This window comes from Littorina saxatilis, linkage group LG10 (assembly GCF_037325665.1).
Source record: "Littorina saxatilis isolate snail1 linkage group LG10, US_GU_Lsax_2.0, whole genome shotgun sequence".
NCBI classification, from domain to species: domain Eukaryota; kingdom Metazoa; phylum Mollusca; class Gastropoda; order Littorinimorpha; family Littorinidae; genus Littorina; species Littorina saxatilis.
Window position 1 is genome coordinate 23,210,558 of NC_090254.1, and position 13,684 is coordinate 23,224,241.

A 13,684-nucleotide genomic window follows, 5' to 3' on the forward strand; every position below is an offset into this window, starting at 1 on the left:
AGCGGTATAAGCATCGCTCTGGTCTTGCCAGGCATAGGCGTCGGGCTCAACAAGATGGAAACTGCATATACAATACAATACAATACAATACAATAACTGTATTAATCTCTAAAAGAGAAATTGCATTGCTGAGCTTTTGTGTCCGTAATAAAACATACATAAAACATTCAAAAATAAACATTTGTTCTTTGTATAACACATATAGGCTACTATAATGCCTACATTCACACACTTGCAGAGGAACAACTTCTTTTAATTTCCATAACATTCAAGAATAAGTGTGCTCGACAGTTTTATATGACACGCAGTTAATCAGGTTTGTTTTGTTTATGACCACAAAAAAAGAAACAAGAGACAGAGAGTTGAGTGCTTTTTGTTTTTGTTTTATAATTCTGCTTTGTTAAAAAGCACAATCCTTCAAGTACAAACGATTCTCCTCATCATATGAAGTCTTGCATGCCTGTCAGAGTATATCTCTGGACTCAAAGCAAAAAGTAACAACCTCACAGCTTCCTGTGTAAAGTGGACTTATTTATGTGCAATTCTTTCACACACACACACACACACACACACACACACACACATGCACGCACGCACACACACACACATACACGCACGCACGCGCGCGCACACACACACACACACACACACGCACACGCACATACACTAAAACAATGGTTAATCGGTGACTTATTGCTCGTGCCAAATGTTGGAGTACATCTGAAGATGTCAGAGTCCAATCACATCCATAATTAGTGGATTTACACAAAAATTATAGCTGTATGTCATTTTTTTCTGATAAACATAACGGCGGGGGATCTTACCCTAGTGTTGCGGTGGGGCGTAGTAGGCAAATCGACCAAGCTGCGGGGGATCTTACCCCGTCAAATTTCACTGTTGATCTTTGAACCGATCGTGAGTCTAAACTAAGGTAAGCTTAAACTTAAAAATGAAGAGCAGTATCCACAAGTAGTTTGACTTTGACCAGCAAAAAGATTTAAGCCCTTCTGTTGACCGTGCTTTGTGTTATTTCAACATTTTTAACGTGGGAGACAGTATTTCTGACTTGTCTTGATGACATTTCTTCTCTTATGTAGTACACGAGAGTGTAAATGGTAAGACAACTAGCTGATCCAATGCAAAATAAAGTACAGAACAGTATGATATAAACTTCAATACTAGAAAGTCTGGTTATCTACTATTTTAAGGCATTGATTTGGAGACACCTACCATGTTGTTCGTCTTGCGGGGGAACGAATTGGGTGTTGTTCCTGCGGTGGAAAAAACTAGGCGTGCCACCGTCTACGGCGTGGTATCATACGTTGAGATGGAATCATTCATCTCTCAGTGATATTTTTTCTTCTTCTTAAATTCTTCTATTCCGTCAAATTCAACGAGAGAGTGCGCATTTCGTTTCTGTTCTCAAGCCTTTCTGTAATGCCGTGTCAGCGGATAAGAACAGATTCGGCCCTTTTGCACCTTATGATAACAATTCAATGCATTCACCCCCCCCCCCCCACACACACACACACACACACACCCCGGTGGAAAAATTCTCTCTTTTCATTCTTTCTTCTATTCCAACTAGTTCAAAGGTAGAGACAGGACACCATTTTTTCCCGTGTTCAAGCCTCTGTATACCAACCAAGTTCGGAAAGGTTGAGATAGACGTTAGGCGTTGGAAGATTTATTTCATGTAGGCCTACTTTTAATCAAATTGATTCACAACACGTACCCATGATTGAGGTTGTCTGCGCTGCTTCGGTTCTGGATTGGTTGGAACATTTGCACATGGTAATGTACGTGCCCCAATACAAGATGTTGTTATTGGAATGACATTATAAATGCCAACAACTTTATTGCTAAAAAACAAGTCGCGTAAGGCGAAAATACAATATTTAGTCAAGTAGCTGTCGAACTCACAGAATGAAACTGAACGCAATGCCATTTTACTCGTAGCATCGTCAGGCCACCGCTCATGGCAAAGGCAGTGAAATTGACAAGAAGAGCGGGGTAGTAGTTGCGCTAAGAAGGATAGCACGCTTTTCTGTACCTCTCTTTGTTTTAACTTTCTGAGCGTCTTTTTAATCCAAACATATTATATCTATATGTTTTTGGAATCAGGAACCGACAAGGAATAAGATGAAAGTGTTTTTAAATTGATTTGGACAAGTTAATTTTGATAATAAGTTTTATATATTTAATTTTCAGAGCTTGTTTTTAATCCGAATATAACATATTTATATGTTTTTGGAATCAGCAAATGATGGAGAATAAGATAAACGTAAATTTGGATCGTTTTATAAATTTTTATTTTTTTTTACAATTTTACAATTTTTAATGACCAAAGTCATTAATTAATTTTTAAGCCACCAAGCTGAAATGCAATACCGAACCCCGGGCTTCGTCGAAGATTACTTGACCAAAATTTGAACCAATTTGGTTGAAAAATGAGGGCGTGACAGTGCCGCCTCAACTTTCACGAAAAGCCGGATATGACGTCATCAAAGACATTTATCATAAAAATGAAAAAAACGTTCGGGGATTTCATACCCAGGAATTCTCATGTCAAATTTCATAAAGATCGGTCCAGTAGTTTAGTCTGAATCGCTCTACACACACACACACGCACACACACACGCACACACGCACGCACATACACCACGACCCTCGTTTCGATTCCCCCTCGATGTTAAAATATTTAGTCAAAACTTGACTCAATATAAAAAAGAATCAGATTCCAAGCCAATCTAATTATCAATAATGTCGATTTGTCACGAGTGAAACAAAGGGAATAATGTGTATAAATCAAGAACAACAGTTTTATACTCGTACTAGCTATGCATGCATAATAACGTTTAACCACTTGACATTTCTGCATTGAAGGGGCGACAATTGATTTGAGAGGGGGAGGGCCGTGGGGGAAATTAGAATATTCGTATGTCAGAGTGTTGCTTCTCTACACATGTGCTTGTAAACATGTACGCGCGGAAATGTGTATGTTTGTGTGTGCGCGTGCGTGTATGCGTGCTTTTGCTCCCGTCATTTTGCAGTCAAAAGTGTGCAATAAGACACACTAATGCGAATGCGCACAGGCATTTGTACTACTGTGTCCACGAATGTGTGCGTCTGTGACTGCGCACTCGATGGCGACGTACGATAGAGAAATTGGGTAAACCTTTCAACCCAAGTTTATTTCCCGCAATACACGACAAGAAGCGTGCGGGGATTGATATAGACGCGAGTGGAAGTAAAACATCCGTTCGTGACTGTCCAAAATCTAATTTAAAATGTTTTATTGCTGTTTTTGTGTCGCAGCACCTACTTCCCCTGAGTGTAGATCTAGAAAGCCAGGCAAGATGCCAACACTGAAAGCCCATGACTTCCATTTCAGTGCGTCTTACTTCCTTCCCTCTCTTCCTCTCTCATTGTCTCCCCCTCTCTGTCCCTGTCTCTGGGGCCGTATACCCCCTTCCGCCCCCCCCCCCCCCACCCACCCCCTAAACACTCACACACACACACACACACACACACACACACACACACACACACACACACACACATTCCCGTCTTTCTGTTTCTCTCTGTCCTCCTTTTGGCCCCTCTTTCTCTCTCATTGTCTACCCCTATCTGTCACTCTCTCTGTGTGTGTACCGAATATCCCCTTCCGTCGCCGCTGCCCCTCGCACCGCCACTGCCCCCCCCCCCCCCCCCCCACCCTCTACCACACACATTCCTTTCTTTCAGTTTCTCTGTCTGGAAGATGTTTTGCTGCATAATTTACGAGGTTTTGCGCATCAGAGTCCTCTTCATAATGAAGTGCACGAATCACACGTACAGCGCATCTGAGAAAAAAAACCATGTTCATCTGTATTCCTGGCACAAAACCGACCTTGTTAAAACCGGAAAATATACACCCCAACCGACGTGCATTTGAACTCAAACATAAAGCTTTCATCCTTTTATTGCATTTGTTGTTGTTGTTGTTGTTGTTGTTGTTGTTGTTGTTGTTGTTGTTGTTGTTGTTGTTGTCTTTCCTTGAAAGTTCTTAATTGCAAAAAAAACTAAAACTTTGGAGTTAAAAGGCACAGTAAGCCTCCCGTAAACCATCACAGATACTGTCAGGCTTTTACACACAGTACAAACACCCTTTCATTTAAACACTCACCGTTTGAGAACATCCTAGGTGCCCTCCGTAAAGAGCGAGCAATTTTCAAAGAAATTATTTTTGCGTGGTTTATCTTACCCCTGAGCCATCGTGAACCCGTGTGATCAAGTTTCCCTTTTTCACAATGTAGTCGTCAGTTAGTAATTTGAATGCGACTCGCTGTGAGCTTATCTGCAATAGCACGTTATTAAGTACCTCTGACTATGCACGAAACAAACGGCTGTGGTTAACAAGAACTCTAGCGATGGCTTCTGACTGTTCCGAGGAACTGGCGATAGGCATAAACCGTCGTCTGCTACGAGAACCACGACCTTGCGTGACCCTGCTTCCGGGCTTTTCTTTTTTCAAACTTTCAAAACTTCGATTTGTACTGATCTTGCCTTGATGAAAAAAGAATTTTATGATTTAAGAATGTTTGTGTAAGAAGCTGTCAATTTATTATTTAGATTTTAAAGGTCCCTGTCTACATTTTTATACCGAAATCGCCATTTGACCATTAAAATACAGAGTCTATTATCTACAAATATCAACAATACACCCCCTTTCGATCAGGAAAGACGAAGCCAGTGTAGCCGTTTGACAATTTATTGTAGTATTCCAGCATATTTGGAAAATGCCAAGCGCAAAACTCCTCTCAAATCCCGTGCATTTCGTGCGTTTAAAAAAAAGCGTGGACAGCGCTCCAGTGTCAAACTGTTGCTGCACTTGTTTGGGCGTGGCTATAAGCATAGTGACATGAATTCGATTGGTCAGTACTTTTAGGCAAAGCATATGTTCTCAGCAAACAGAAAACAAAATATTGGAAGCGTGAGTCACGCTACCCAAAAATAAAATCTTTTTTTTTACATATATTTTTGTTTCTATAACTTTTTTCCCCATGGTTCATTCATCATTTGACATAATTTTGTATCAAAATCTAACCATAAGATTATTGAAAAAAAGCAAACATGTAGACGACCACCTTTAAAAGTTAGGTCTAGCGCCAAAACGCACCACGGTCCGATTGTCTGAGAGACAATCCGCAAAATTAATTCTTTGAAAATTGCTCGCTCTTTACGTAGGGCACCTACGATGTTCCCGTTTGGTGAGCGTTCAAATGGAAGGGTGTTTGTACTGTGTGTAAAAGCCTGACAGTATCTGTGATAGTTTACGGGAGGCTTACCGTGCCTTTAAAGGCACTGTCCATCGCATGTAAAAGAGTCAGCACAAGGCACATTTAAGGCAAAGGATTTATTAAAGAAACCACATGGTACATGAGGAAAAAATGAAAAACAAAAAATGCAAACTGTTTTAACATACACATAAGCTCATTCCGAAAATACGAAAAAAGGATTTCATAACCTAAAGATAGAGTACTTGCCTTTGCAGTCGCGGAAGGCTTTTCAAAAACTGTTCATCTGTTTTACCGGGAACCGATTTATCACCTTCGTCATACTTTTTGTCGTTAACAGCTTTGTTTGTCTCGCCTAGTGTGCATGTTTACTGTCACTTTCATCCCGTCGTAAAGAAATAACTGCCATTTTGATAAGACACCGGCCCGTAATACGGGATGAGATTTTCTCCCCTTGCTCGCAATCTGTTCTCGCGTGATCGAGTGTTAACCTGCGTGATCATGACAACCCCACTTTGGTTGTTGCGCATGCGTAATTTAAGTGTGATCATGTGCTATTATTTCAGTATTGGGTATGGTTTAAGAGGAGAGAAAAAAAAGTGTTTGCCACGAGATGTAGATTCATATAAACACGCAAGCACCCGACAACCCTCCCCCCCCCCCCCCCTCCATTCATCAACCCACACAATCGCACTGCACACACACGGCCAGAGAGAGAGAGAGAGAGAGAGAGAGAGAGAGAGAGAGAGAGAGAGAGAGAGAGAGAGAGAGAGAGAGAGAGAGAGAGAGAGAGAGAGAGGGAGATTGAGGGATAGAAAGTGGGAGGGAGATAGAGAGACAGATGATGGAACTTTATTTTTCAAGGATAGAGGTTTAAGGCGACGCCTTTTCTTACAACCGGTCCTTACTTCTAATACAAATATCTAATAAATGATAAACAAGTAAAGCAACATGACAAATAAACAAAGTAAACGAACGAACCAGCAAACAATCGACAAGTAAGCAGACAGAGAGAGAGAGAGAGAGAGGGAGATTGGGGGAGAGAAAGAGGGCGAGAGAGAGAGAGAGAGAGAGAAAGAGAGAGAGAGAGAGAGAGAGAGAGACAGGGGGAGAGAGACGGAGAGAGAGACAGAGAGAGACAGAGAGAGACAGACAGACAGACAGACAGACAGACAGACAGACAGACAGACAGGGAGTGTGACCCACGGAATATTTCAATTAATTTTGACAAGGAAACATCGCAGGACGACAGACATTTGCAATTTTATTAAAAAGAAATTTCCAAATGTCTACGCTCAATCCAAGGAAACAGAAACAAGTCGCGTAAGGCGAAAATACAACATTTAGTCAAGTAGCTGTCGAACTCACAGAATGAAACTGAACGCAATGCCATTTTTCAGCAAGACCGTATACTCGTAGCATCGTCAGTCCACCGCTCATGGCAAAGGCAGTGAAATTGACAAGAAGAGCGGGGTAGTAGTTGCGCTAAGAAGGATAGCACGCTTTTCTGTACCTCTCTTTGTTTTAACTTTCTGAGCGTGTTTTTAATCCAAACATATCATATATATATGTTTTTGGAATCAGGAACCGACAAGAAATAAGATGAAAGTGTTTTTAAATTGATTTCGACAATTTAATTTTGATAATAATTTTTATATATTTAATTTTCAGAGCTTGTTTTTAATCCAAATATAACATATTTATATGTTTTTGGAATCAGAAAATGATGGAAAATAAGTTGCACGTAAATTTGGATCGTTTTATATATTTTTATTTTTTTTTACAATTTTACAATTTTTAATGACCAAAGTCATTAATTAATTTTTAAGCCACCAAGCTGAAATGCAATACCGAAGTCCGGGCTTCGTCGAAGATTACTTGACCAAAATTTCAATCAATTTGGTTGAAAAATGAGGGCGTGACAGTGCTGCCTCAACTTTCACGAAAAGCCGGATATGACGTCATCAAAGACATTTATCAAAAAAATGAAAAAAACCTTCGGGGATTTCATACCCAGGAACTCTCATGTCAAATTTCATAAAGATCGGTCCAGTAGTTTAGGCTGAATCGCTCTACACACACACACAGACAGACAGACAGACAGACAGACACACACACATACACCACGACCCTCGTCTCGATTCCCCCCTCTATGTTAAAACATTTAGTCAAAACTTGACTAAATGTAAAAAGATCAACAACGACAACATACAAATCTATCACACCGGAAATTATGTACTGCAAGGAGGAATCACAAGTATTCTGATCATGTTCACAGTTTTAAATCTGTTTTGGTTGCTTAAATCAATATTTTAATCAGAATTTACAATTATCGTCTAATCGGCTTTTGTTTCGTTTATTTTGTTTTCTTTTAGAAACGATTATCAAAACAACTACAAACACAAACAAAGTAATGCGCTTAAATAATTAATCCTGCTCTAACTCAATGCGAACAGAAGCAGCACAATTTGATTTCACAAATGCCTGCGGTGGGGTTTGGTTGGGGGTGGGGGGTGGGGGGGGGGGGGTAAGGGGGTGGGGGTGTAATAGGATGATTGTAAAGAAGCATGTGTCTATTTTCCTGAACTCTTAAAAACAAAATAATCGATCATTACTCTTGCAACTATCTGTGTCCCCCCGCGGGTTAGGGAGAAGAATTTCCCCGATGCTCCCCAGCATGTCGTAAGAGGCGACTAACGGATTCTGTTTCCCTTTCTTGTATAGAATATAGTCAATGTTTGTAAAGATTTTAGTCAAGCAGTATGTATGAAATGTTAAGTCCTTTGTACTGGAAACTTGCATTCTCCCAGTAAGGTCATATATTGTACTACGTTGCAAGCCCCATGGAGCAATTTTTTGATTAGTGCTTATGTGAACAAGAAACAATTAACAAGTGGCTCTAACCCATCCCCCCCCCCCCCCCCCCTATTTCCCCGTCGCGATATAACCTTGAACGGTTGAAAACGACGTTAAACACCAAATAAAGAAAGAAAGAAACTATCTGTGTGTGTGTGTGTGTGTGTGTGTGTGTGTGTGTGTGTATGTGTGTATGTGTACGTGTGGGTATGGGTGTGTGTATGTGTGTGTGTGTGTGTGTGTGTGTGTGTGTGTGTGTGTGTGTGTGTGTGTGTGTGTTTCAGTGTCAGTGTCAGTGTCTGTGTCAGTGTCAGTGTGTATGTGTGTGTCTGTGTCTGTGTGTTTGTGTGCTTGCGTGTGTTTGTGTCTGTCTCTGTGTCTGTAATTGCATAGATTTAGTCCTCTGCACAAAAATCCACGCATGCATTTTCTCCCGAAACGATAACAGAATTTCCATCGAAATATTGTTTCCACGGGTTTTTTTCCGCTTTCCGTATTTTCATGCAAGAAAATCTAACAGGTTTAAGCCCACTTCCCAAAACGATTAGAAATCTCTACAAGGATGTAAAAAAACACAACACCCCCTTCTTCACTTCTTCGTCTTGTTCGTTGTTCGCGCGAGGGTCCAGCAATCAGCAAGGGACGGCACTACAGGCAAAATCTCTGGCAGGGAAAGCTACTCTGAACAATCCTGAGAGCAAGATGGCCGCGAAGGGGAATGTTGAAGAGCCGAGAGGTCAAGGAGGTGACGATTTCGGACAACCAGCAAACAATGATAGGTCACCAATCTTATAGCAGATGTTCGGTGAGGGCGTGTGGTCGAGGAGGAAGAAAATACAAGTCGCGTAAGGCGAAATTACTACATTTAGTCAAGCTGTGGAACTCACAGAATGAAACTGAACGCACTGCATTTTTTCACTATGACCGTAGTCCGCCGCTTGTGCATAACGGAGTGAAACTGACGAGCCTGTTCAGCGGGGTAGTGGTTTCGCTGTGCTGCATAGCACGCTTTTCTGTACCTCTCTTCGTTTAACTTTCTGAGCGTGTTTTTAATCCAAACATATCATATCTACATGTTTTTGGAATCAGGAACCGACAAGGAATAAGATGAAATTGTTTTTAAATCGATTTCGGAAATTTAATTTTGATCCTAATTTTTATATTTTTAATTTTCAGAGCTTGTTTTTAATCCAAATATAACATATCTATATGTTTTTGGAATCAGAAAATGACGAGAAATAAGATGAAATTGTTTTTGGATCGTTTAATAAAAACATAATTTTAATTACAAGTTTCCGATTTTTAATGACCAAACTCACTCAGTAGTTTTTAAGCCACCAAGCTGAAATGCAATACCAAACCCCGGCCTTCGTCGAAGATTGCTTTGCCAAAATTTCAATCAATTTGATTGAAAAATGAGGGTGTGACAGTGCCACCTCAACTTTTACAAAAAGCCGGATATGACGTCATCAAAGGTATTTATCGAAAAAATGAAAAAAAGTCCGGGGATATCATACCCAGGAACTCTCATGTCAAATTTCATAAAGATCGGTCCAGTAGTTTAGTCTGAATCGCTCTACACACACACACGCACAGACTCACACACACACACACACACACACACATGCATCACGACCCTCGTCTCGATTCCCCCTCTATGTTAAAACATTTAGTCAAAACTTGACTAAATGTAATGAAAGGGGAAATCACTTTGAGTGAGGCCTGGGGGAGAGGGGGAGAGGGGGAGGGGGGTGTCAAGAAGGAAGAAACTTTCAAGGTGAAATGACAGGGAGTGGGGCGACTAGGGTGGTGAGGTCGGTGAGGACAGAGAAGGAAGAAAGATATAAGGTACAAGCCATTGATTTTGATTCAATATGTGGATACCAATCGTTCTCCCTTTCTCCAGTCGTCTCTCTCTCTCTCTCTCTCTCTCTCTCTCTCTCTCTCTCTCTCTCTCTCTCTCTCTCTCTCTCTCTCTCTCTCTCTCTCTCTCTCTCTCTCTCGCTCGCTCTCTCTCTCTCTCTCCCCCTCTCTCTCTCTCTCTCTCTCTCTCTCTCTCTCTCTCTCTCTCTCTCTCTCTCTTCAATTCAATTCTCCCTCCCTCCCTCCCTCCCTCTCTCTCTTCCTCACACACTCACACTTGTTGATGTGCATCGAATAAAGTATATAAAAACCCAATATTGGTGTGACTGCGAAATACCCCGTCGTCAGAAATACAATTTAAGTGTGAGTTTAGATAGAGCGGACAGCGTCAGATAAACTCTATTTAAACGAGACAGATTAGCCGCGGGTGGAGGAGGAGGATGTTAGATACTTGAGGTAGGCCTAAAGGGATCAGTGTTGGCAGGTAGGGAAGAGAGGGTAGTAAAGCAGGATATCAACACTTAGGCCCGTAATTAGAAAGAGAGGGGAGAGAGGACTTGTGAAAGTCAAGGAGAATAGCCCAGCCGCAATGTCCATGTTGCCGGGGGGCTTGCACGTGTGATGCATCAGCGGGGGTCTATAAGAACGGGAGAGCAACACATTGTGGTCAGTCCTTACCAGCGCGGCGCAGCGGGCATATGCCAACTATTTCTTACTGCAATATGGACTTCGAATTTGGAGCGTGGGCAACAGATCTGCCTTTAACGGTGGTTAAAGTTCTCCAGGATGAGGAGTTGAACACCCTCAATGTGCTGAGAAATGCGACTGCCCAGGATTTGGAGGGCCTGGGTCTCAAGCGTGGCCACTACGTAGCGCTGAGAGTAGCAGTGGCGGCCCTGCAAAAGCGAAGCGGGGGAGGGCCACTATCCCAGCGGGTGACTGAGGAAAAAAGCGTGGAACCACTCCAGGGACTGTTAGGCGGCTTGTCACTGCAGCCAACAGGTGAGACCTCCTATCTTTCCATTCTGGATTTTGTGCCGGGGTCGATGGCGGCCGAGGAAGAGGTGACACTCGGGGGAGGTGTCATCCTAAAACTCAACCAGAGACCAAAACTTGACAAAGTCTCCCCCTGCCACTGGATTGTGGCAAACGCACGCATCATGGCGAAGTTGAGTGCTGAGAAGCCCGGGTTTGACTCGACCGCCTACCTCCGGTACACAGAGATGATAGGCGAGCTGGGGGCCAGATACTTGTGGCAGTCGGTGCTTCTGTTCGACGACGAGTACAGAAGGCGCCAGTCGTCCAGCGGATTCAAGTGGGGAACCCCCAACCCCCACCTGTCCACGGTGATCCTGCGGGACCGGCTCCAGCATGGCGTCCAAGACAACAAGGGCGGCAAGGCTACGACGGCCAGCGGCGGTTCCCGGCGACCAGCGGGACCCAACGGGAAGGAAGTGTGCTTATTGTATACCAACAAAGGCGACTGTCCCTATGGGTCCCGCTGCAGATTCCTCCACGTCTGCGACACCTGCGGCATGGGCCACCCCAGCGAAATACCCCGTCGTCAGAAATACAATTTAAGTCAGCGTTAAATAGATCGCTGTGTCAGTGTCCAAAACTTTCTATCTGTTCGAATAATTTACAATTTGCATTGTGGAGGCAGTAATGCTGTCAGAGACCGATAGTTTTGAGGGAGTGTATCTTTCCCCGGAGCCTTTTTTTTTAAGCGCAGACAATGATCGAAGCTCATTTAGAAAATGCTACCAATACCACAGGCAAACGTGTGTGACTAAAATAATAATATTTAGAAATGGTTCAAACAGCAGTTGTGTAACCCCTGTGGTTGACATTTTTTTTTTTTAAGCAAAACTGAAGAGGAAAGGCCCTAGGAAATGAAACGGCGTGCCATTCGTCCTTTTCATTTAGGGTTTCAAAAACACACAATACCCTGGACAGCTAAACCAGTCTAAAATAATAAAGAGTTAAGCTTTTTTGGTCTGATTTTACAGAATGGTTATGCCTAAATTTCACACATTGCAGTAATTTGAATTTGTCGAAAAGAGCTTGTCATTTTAGGATATTTAGACAACTTTCATGCGGATGCTGTTTTTGATTTGTTTATTCTCCTTGCCAAACAAAGTATATTTGGAACCAAATTAGATAAAACAGTCCCAACACTAAATGTTTGTGTGAAAATTGTTAAACAGAGGTTTTTGATCGAAAAGTATAATGCTAGTGTAAATAATTATTATGGTAAATTTGCAAAGGATTGATGTTTATATAGACACTTTTTTCATTGATGCCATAGGATAATTGTATTGATTGATTTCGTATGAACATTTTTGAATGTGATACTCCCTGTTCCATTTATTCATAACACATATTATACAGTACTTTTACGCCTATAATTAAACCCCATGTATACTTGGAGGCTAAAGTGTGACCACCGTCCCCACCTACCCTCCCCCCCCCCCCATCCCCCCAACATCAGTTACACCCCCCCCCCCCTCTCCCATGTTCCCTGTTCTTTCAACCACCCACCTTATTGTCTATGTATGTGTCTTGTCTAGGTATGTGCGTGTGTATGCGCTCAGACAATCATATCTTATGCTGGTAAATTCGCTGTATGCTGTATGTTATGTTTATGTGTATATACAAGAATTTAAAAAAATAGAAATAAAAATAATAAATACTGTTAACAAGAAGGCAATAACAAAGAAAACAAAAGACAAATTATAATCTGATCCAAAAGAGTAAGACATACAATGGAAGCTTCATTTAGTCTTCATCAAAACAAACGATTTCAATTATAAGCACTAAAGAATAATCACTCGTGATAAAAGCCACACCAGACAGACTGGCACAGTTTTAGCAACTAGAGTACAGTCATGCGTCCTTGGTTAAAGTTAGGACAATCACAGCTGACTTTTTGTAGGACAACAAAATGAGAGAAAGCGATAAAAAGAGAACGAAAGACAGACAGACAGACAGACAGACAGACAGTGACAAAGAGAGAGAGACAGACAGAGAGAGAGAGAGAAAGAGAGACAGAGACAGAGATAGAGAGAGAGATGGAGGGGGGAGACATAGACAGATACCGTGCTAAACAGAGGACACAGAGAGGGTGAGAGAGAGAGAGAGAGAGAGAGAGAGAGACAGAGACAGAGAAAGAGAGACAGAGACAGAGACAGGAAGAGAAACAGAGACAGAGAGAGACAGACAGACACAGACAGACAGAGAGAAACACACACACACACACACACACACACACACACACACACACACACACACACACACACACACAACGAGAGAGCAGCTTGACCGCATTTGCCTTCAATAACACAAGGGTATTTTCCACATTAGTGCTACATACAATTTCAATTTGCATAAAAGAGATTCGTTATTAAATAATATTCCATCAAAAGCTCAAAGAGACATAATTATGGTCCCGCTACGATTAAGCCAAGGGAAGATGTTAAAGAGTAGAAACATCTGCGCAGCTTAAGTTCATTTACCCTTCCATTAGTGTCGAGATTAATCACCCGAGAAGTAGTTCTTAATAGTCCGTGTAACCTTGATTTATGGAATGGGATTTCAGTTGCCTTTGATGTTGTGTTTTTTGTCATAAAGAAAGTAATGAGTAATTAGTGCATAATGTTTTGAATAATGGGATTCTTAACGGTTAT